This window comes from Chenopodium album, chromosome 2 (genome assembly GCF_948465745.1).
Source record: "Chenopodium album chromosome 2, dcCheAlbu1.1, whole genome shotgun sequence".
Lineage (NCBI taxonomy): Eukaryota > Viridiplantae > Streptophyta > Magnoliopsida > Caryophyllales > Amaranthaceae > Chenopodium > Chenopodium album.
Window position 1 is genome coordinate 14,643,742 of NC_137835.1, and position 7,230 is coordinate 14,650,971.

The 7,230-nt window shown below is 33.6% G+C and overlaps 1 long non-coding RNA gene across 1 annotated transcript; it reads right to left on the minus strand.

The window, feature by feature from the left end:
* Positions 1–4,023: 4,023 nt before the first annotated feature.
* On the minus strand, positions 4,024–5,958 carry LOC145583472 (uncharacterized). The gene is made up of 3 exons (XR_014100126.1): positions 5,700–5,958; positions 4,544–4,686; positions 4,024–4,071 (listed from the first exon to the last, which is right to left on the minus strand). It is a non-coding gene; the product is annotated as an uncharacterized LOC145583472 (long non-coding RNA).
* Positions 5,959–7,230: the final 1,272 nt, after the last annotated feature.

A 7,230-nucleotide genomic window follows, 5' to 3' on the forward strand; every position in this document is an offset into this window, starting at 1 on the left:
ACAACTCAAGTATATAAAACTCTAGTGAAAGTAATTAAGAAAAACACTTAACTGGAATGCGACACTTGACTCTTTTGAAAACAAGAAAGATAGATAAATATCATTGAGCAAGGTGAAGTTATCCCAAGAATAACTTCAGTATTTATAGGAAAACATTGCTTGGGAAAAAAACCACCACTCCTACCACTTGGGCCACCACTGCTGCATATCAACGCCACTACTTTGCACCACTTCCAGTTTTTCAATCATGTCTAAAAACCAGGACATGTTGATCCTCTTATAAGCAGCATGTACGCAAGTGGTGAAGACTGATTCAACAATTAGTTGCAGAAGTTTAGGGAGTTAGTTTTTCAAAGATATTTTTCCGAAATCAAAATATATTATCTAAAGAATAAAACAAAAAAGATATTTTCTAAAACCGTTTTCCCTATTTTCTAGCAGTCTAGCAAATTCTATCTTTTTTGACAAATTCAAAACGCATTCCACTAAGCATCACTTCCTAATTAAACTCATTTACATAAAACCTAAAATATATAAAATATTCCAGACTTTATTTTCTCTAAGAATTCTCTTCTCCGAGTCTTTTTTCCTCAGCCTCAGCTCCGAAGCTTAAGTTCCTTTATAGGAACACTGCTGCTAATCTCTTTATTCTTTTAGCTCTAGTTCCCTTGCCTCAATTTATCCCTACAACTTGTAAAAAATAAACTACAAAACTCATCAAGGCATTAGTCCATTTATTTGACTTGTGTTATCATCAAAACATCAAGGGCAACAATATTCCCCCTTTTTGATGATGACAAACAAGGCAAACATGTTAGAGCAAAAAATAGATTAAGAGATTAGTAAACTACTGTAAAAAAACACAAAAGATGAAAAGGAATTTTAGAACAAGTTTTATACCTAAATGAGAATCAGAGAGACACTCAACTTTGAAGTAGAGATGGATGATAAGTGTGTAACTAGTTTGCCTGTATACTTTCTCCCTTTTGGCATTATCAAAAACACAATGTATATAGCAAAATATCTCAAGCACAGCACCATAACATGGTTCAATGATAAGGCAGAGAGCATAAAAACAATCCAAGCAGAAAATATGCACAAGATAATAATAAAGCATCCATCCAAAACCAATGTTAAACATCGGCCAAAAGTGCACCAAATCCACAAGTTCAACAAAAAACAGCAAGTAATCCCTGATTTAGTTATAAACCCAAAATAAAAAGTAAATTGTTCATTAAAACAAAGAAAATCATCAACATAAACTGGAGGGACAGGAAACAGATTCAAACTTCCTCTGCAGTGAGATCATCAAGCTTTGCTGCAATCTTCTCCACCACCTGCTTGATGGCTTCATTTCTTGCTTGAGCCACCTGGAGAAGCAAAGACTTTGCATCACCTGCACAGCTTGACACAACTTTTTCAAGAGCATCTATCCTGTTAGTATTTGTCTTGAGGGTGGATGTGATCTCCTTGAGCATTTTCTTTAACTCCTGTAACTCTATGGAAACTGCTTCATTAAGCATGGCTGGTGAACTGATTTCTGCAAACCCTGCATCCTTAGAAGCAGACTTAGGAGGGGACTCAGGAGGGATAGGAACTGTAGAATCCTTCATGTCCTGTTCCTCCATGTCAATAGGAACAGGGGTCACTTCTTTTGGAGCATTTTTCTTAGACAATCTCAAGCTCTTTCTCTTTCTTCCCCCCGTTTCCATGACTCCTGCTTCCTCATGTTCTCCAACCTTCTCCCTCTATCGTGTTTTCTCTTTCTTATCTTCTTCCTCAATCTTTCCTCCTTCAGCATTCTTGTTTTCCACTGCTTCCCCCTCAGCTTTAGGCTCATCTTCTTCCTCAAAAACTATAGGCATCTCCTCTAAACAACCATTAAATATGTGCAGACCTCGATTTTCAAGAAAGGTTTTCTGAATAAACTCATTGTTTTTCAGAGGCAGGGGTTCATAAGAAGAGAGATCAATGTCAAAGCTTTCAAAGATGGTGGTTAAAAGATTTCCATAGCCAATTTTCCAGTTGCGGGGTACACAATGGTCAAGGTGTTGAATCATTATGGAGGGAAAGTTGATTGGAATTTTATGTTCAAGAGAGTACATGAAGATACAATCAAGCTTGTTGACTGAATCTCTTTTATGAGTTCTGGGTACGATGTCATTGTGAACTATTTCAAAGAGCAGTATTTGGAGAGGGGTGAATTTGTTGTGATTGACATATGTGATTTTAGGGTTTCCTTGGAAGTGTTCAACAACTGTATCAATTGGGGTATTAGGAAGGGGTTTCTGCATAGATCCTTTAAAATACAACTCGTAACCAGCATTAGGAACATCAAACAATTCACCCAAATACTCAGCATCAAATTCAATTGTTTTCTCCTGAATTATGCATGTAATTTTTCCTTTCTCACATTTGAAAGTAGCATGAAATTCTTTCAAAGCATCACCATATAAAGGCTTATTAAAACATTCAATCAACAAGTAGTCCAATTTTGAAATTCAACAAGCTCAAGAAATTCATCAAACTTACAGGACTTACACCATGGAAGATTGATACTCAAACCCGAGACAAAGTGCTTTGCATTATCCTCAAGGCGCTTCATCGCTGGAGTCTTGCTCTTATACGAAACCCCCAATTCTTCAATTACTTCTTCTTTGGGCAGTTCAGGTTCCTCTTCCATTTTATTTGATTTTGGTGATAGAGGATATTCAAGGAGTTGTTTGAGAGTATTTGTGGTTTCGTCTGTAGAAATCTCTTGGATTTTTACAGCAGGGGTTTGGTCTTTGGTTACACTAGTACAAAACTAACCTCAAGTAACACCCAAAAAATGTTACATAAAATGGTAAAAGTGTTATTATAGACAATAGGTAACACTTTACTGGGTGATACTTCCGCCCATGCTACCTAAGGTCTTATGTAACACTTTAGGTAATGTATGGTAACACTTTTGAAAGTGTTACTATAAACCCTCTTATGTAACACTTTTAATATTATTAGTATCATTTTTAAAGTGTTACTTTTTAAACCTTATGTATCACTTACTTGTCTTAAGTAACATTTTTTAATCATATGGTATCACTTTATTCGACATTATGTATCACTTTTTAGAACTAATATAACACTTTGTTGATTATTATGTAATATTTTTTCAATTATCATTTGACATTTAGTAGCATTTTATTTGACATATGTATCACCTTTTGCAAACTATTGTAACACCTTATTAATTAATAAGTAACATTTATTATTATTATTATTTTGATATTTTTTAATATATATATATATATATATATATAAGTACAACAACAACTATAAGAAATTAACATATATATATATAAGTACAATAATTAATTTCATAGTTCTTACAAAAAATATCCATAAACACCAATTTTTTTGATTGGCTAAACAGTCTAATAATCAAAATAAAAAGAAAGTGAACTTCGGTCTCTTCTAGACCTCCAATTTCTATAAAAGTCAGCGCGGTTGTAGGAAACAACAGTTATAATAGCAGCATAGCTAGCGAACACAGCGGCTACCGATAAAAGCAGACATTAATACCAGATTACAGCAATAGAAAAAGACAGAGGATCAGCAGCATACAGTAGTAGCACCAGCAAATAGCAGCAGCAGAAACAGCAGAATAAGCAAAAAAAAAAAGCAGTAACAACAGCAAAACACCATTGCCTTACTCTACCCTCTCTTAGTTTGGACACCATTCCCAATCTCTTGCAGACTGGATTGATATTTTTTCTGTGCAGTAGACTTGCCTAATCTCACTTGGGATTTTTTAGATATAGAAGAGACTAACTTCCTCTTAGATTGTTGTCCTACTTTAACTTGATGTTGGTCGACACGTGTTCCAATCTATTGTTGTGTCGTCAGCATCATATCCAAATCCATTCCCAATTGGAATTTTCTTTTTGTTGATTCTCTCCCTTGCAATCCTTGATTTAAGTGTTGTTTTCGGTGTTTTAAGACCATTTTCATGTCCACAAACCAGGATTGAACACGAACAATATCTTCTGTATTTGCAGCTACAACTTTCTTCCTCCTGATTTTTTCCTGATCCTGTAGAGTACAAGAGCAAAATATTTAATTCGATTCATTCATAGTTAAAGGTCATCATCATGGCATGTGGCATTATGGCCTTGTTCTTCTATATTATAATTTTATAGATTAAAACAAATTTCACACACTAAAATTTGATTTTTTTTATTTGCTGATAACCGCATTTTACAAAGTTTAACTGATTCTAGCTGATATTATTTTGTATCCCCCCCCCCCAAAAAACAGAGCCAAACTCATTCAATAAACATTTATCCAAAACCAAGCCCAGTCAAACTCGACATCGAACCGGCAACCAACATACAACCTACAGCCAAAATTCAACAACTATTTATCCTAATTAAGGTTCTGAATTAAATCAGTACAAGCTTACACATGCATCAATTAAATTACATAAATCATCAACTCTAAATTTTTTTTATTAATTCTACAAAATCTGAAGTATAATAATTGATTTTGGTGGAGAGTCATGTACCTTCAATAATCGTCAACCTTGCTAAATCGTCGGATTTTCGGAGCTTTCATAAGCTGGAGCCTCACTATTCTCAACAAGAGGGTGGTTCACTGCTATCTTCTAGCAAAAAGTGCTTCAGTAGATTTTGGTTTAATAGATTTGATCTATTGGCAAAGAAAATTGTTAAGTTCAACAGCAACACAAAACATTTTAAACTAAAATAAATATGTGACTAGTGCTTCTAAGAACATTTATGCCCGAGCATGCAAGTTTCATGACCAATACAGTACACACTCAAAAGAAATACATAAGTTCTCCATAATACATAATGCATAAATTAGAAAAATAGCACTTAACATAAGATATTTGGCAAAGATACATCATGACTATTGATTGTAGCGTTAAAAGTCATACTATAATATCAATATAATCACTACTCCAACGCAATCTGAACAAAAATTGAGCTCTTAAATAAATGTAAAAAGACTTGAACTAAGAAAATAAATAAAAATAAGCAAATTTAAAAATAAGAGGGGCAAAACAAAAGCACCTTGATGATCAGTTCTTCGCTAGAAGGATAATTGTCCATTAAACTAACGGACACGAAGAGCAACAAGCTGCTTCGGATACTCTCAAAAAACAAGCAAACAATACTTCGTACTAAATAGCTTAGCTTCTTTTTGTTCTTATCTAGTCATCTTTCCCCAAATCCCATAGTAGTAGTCATATAGTAATTTTCAATTCAACTACACAAACAAAAATATCCAATTAACAACAACAATAAACATATAAAAAGTAATCTGCCTTTTATTTCACAAACCAAATTCAAACAAAATTTCACAGCCTCATCATATCATTTAGTAGTTGTATTATGATGAAATCAAGAATACATCCACTCAAATGCTCAAATATTAAACATTCTTAAACAATTTCCTCTACAATACTCATAATGCTACAAAATAAAAACAAAAATAAAATAAAATAAAAAATTCAAGCTCGATTGAGCTAGGAAATGTCGCAATACAGAGCACAAAGAACAACATTGAATGCTGAGAAATTACAATCAAACACATTACAAATTAGTTTATTTCAAAAATGCGAATCGCAGAACAATTAATCAAAAACGTCAAAAATTATCAAATTCCAAACACAATTAGAGCAAGAGAAGACATCTAACCGATAAAATTCGACGGATTTGAGCTTACTAGAAGAAATAATGTTGTTCAGACAATAATTTTGCTACTAATTGTGGAAATTGAAGAGTGAGAATGAAAATTAGGATCAATTAAGCGAAAAATGAGTAGAGATGAGGGATTTCTGGCAGCAGCAGCTCTATTGACTGAAGACGACGTTTTCTGCGACTCGTCATCTCTTCTTTGCCGCTGAATTGATCTCCTTCAACCGTAGCGGTCATCTTCTCGTGGTTTGATGGTTAAATTGAGTCGGACCTAGGGTTACAGTTTTTTCGTTAAGTTCTTGTTAAGAAGCTAGAGTTTGGTGAGGAGGTTAAGATTGGGGTAAAATTTCAGAGAGATTTTGAGCTTCTCCAATCTCCATTGATGAAGAAAATGGTAAGTGTGAATCGCAAAGATGGATGGGGAAAAGAGGGAAATGTGAAAGAGATGAGAGAGAAAGAGCTAATAGAAAAAGTGAAAGGAGAGTTAAACAATTAGGGTCTTATTTTTTGAGGTATATAACTGCTACCCATAATCAAAGTGTTACATAAATGTGTTACTCTATGTAAAGTGATACTTTGAAGTGTTACAAATTACATATGTGTTACATACAAGTGCTACCGATTATCTAAGTGTTACCAAAGTGTTACTTATATATCTTTTTATATCTTGACTTATAAAGTGTTACCACAAGGTGTTACATTAGGCCAACTTTGTAGTAGTGTTAGGGTTTGGTCTTTTGGTGAGATATCCATGGGAGAGTATGAGTGAGGTTCTTTGTAAAGGAGGGGTATGATTAATGAGATGTGTAATTATGCTGGAATTTCCCATCACCTTTTATAATGGAGTAAATGAGATGTGTCGCTTCAGGGCAGAGATTAGGTGAGGTGAATTATGATGATTTGAACTTTGCATTTATAGCTTTGGGAAACTAAAAAGACAATTCTAGAATGTGAATTGTATTTTGCATGTGAAGGGATCACTTCAACAAAATTAGACGAATATTAAATGTATTCATCGGATAAACCGTGTTTGATGAGATAAATATAAATGAGATAAAATTAAATAAAAAACGATTATATTTGTTGAAAAGATAAACTTGTGAATGCAAATTGGTACACGGAACAAGTCAACATAGTTCATGCCATCAGTCAAGGAATTCAAGAATTATCATTTCTCTTATGCACCACAATGGACATATATGTTTAAAGCTCTTGCCAAATCTATGTAACTAAACATATCATATTTGTGTGAGATAAAATGTACATTAGTTTAGAGACTTTACCTGAGGGAACATCAAGGATTTTCCTTAACACAAATTAATCATTCCAAGCTCCATCCTCATCATCTCATGTCTTTCTCTGTTTAAAGGCTTAGTTAAAATGTCAGCAATTTGATTAGTTGTTTCACAAAATTCTAATTTAATTAAGTCTTTCTCAGTATTATCCTTTAGAAAGTGATGTCTAATATAAATATGCTTAAAACGAGAGTGATACACTGGATCTTTAGAGATACATATAGCACTTGTGTTAT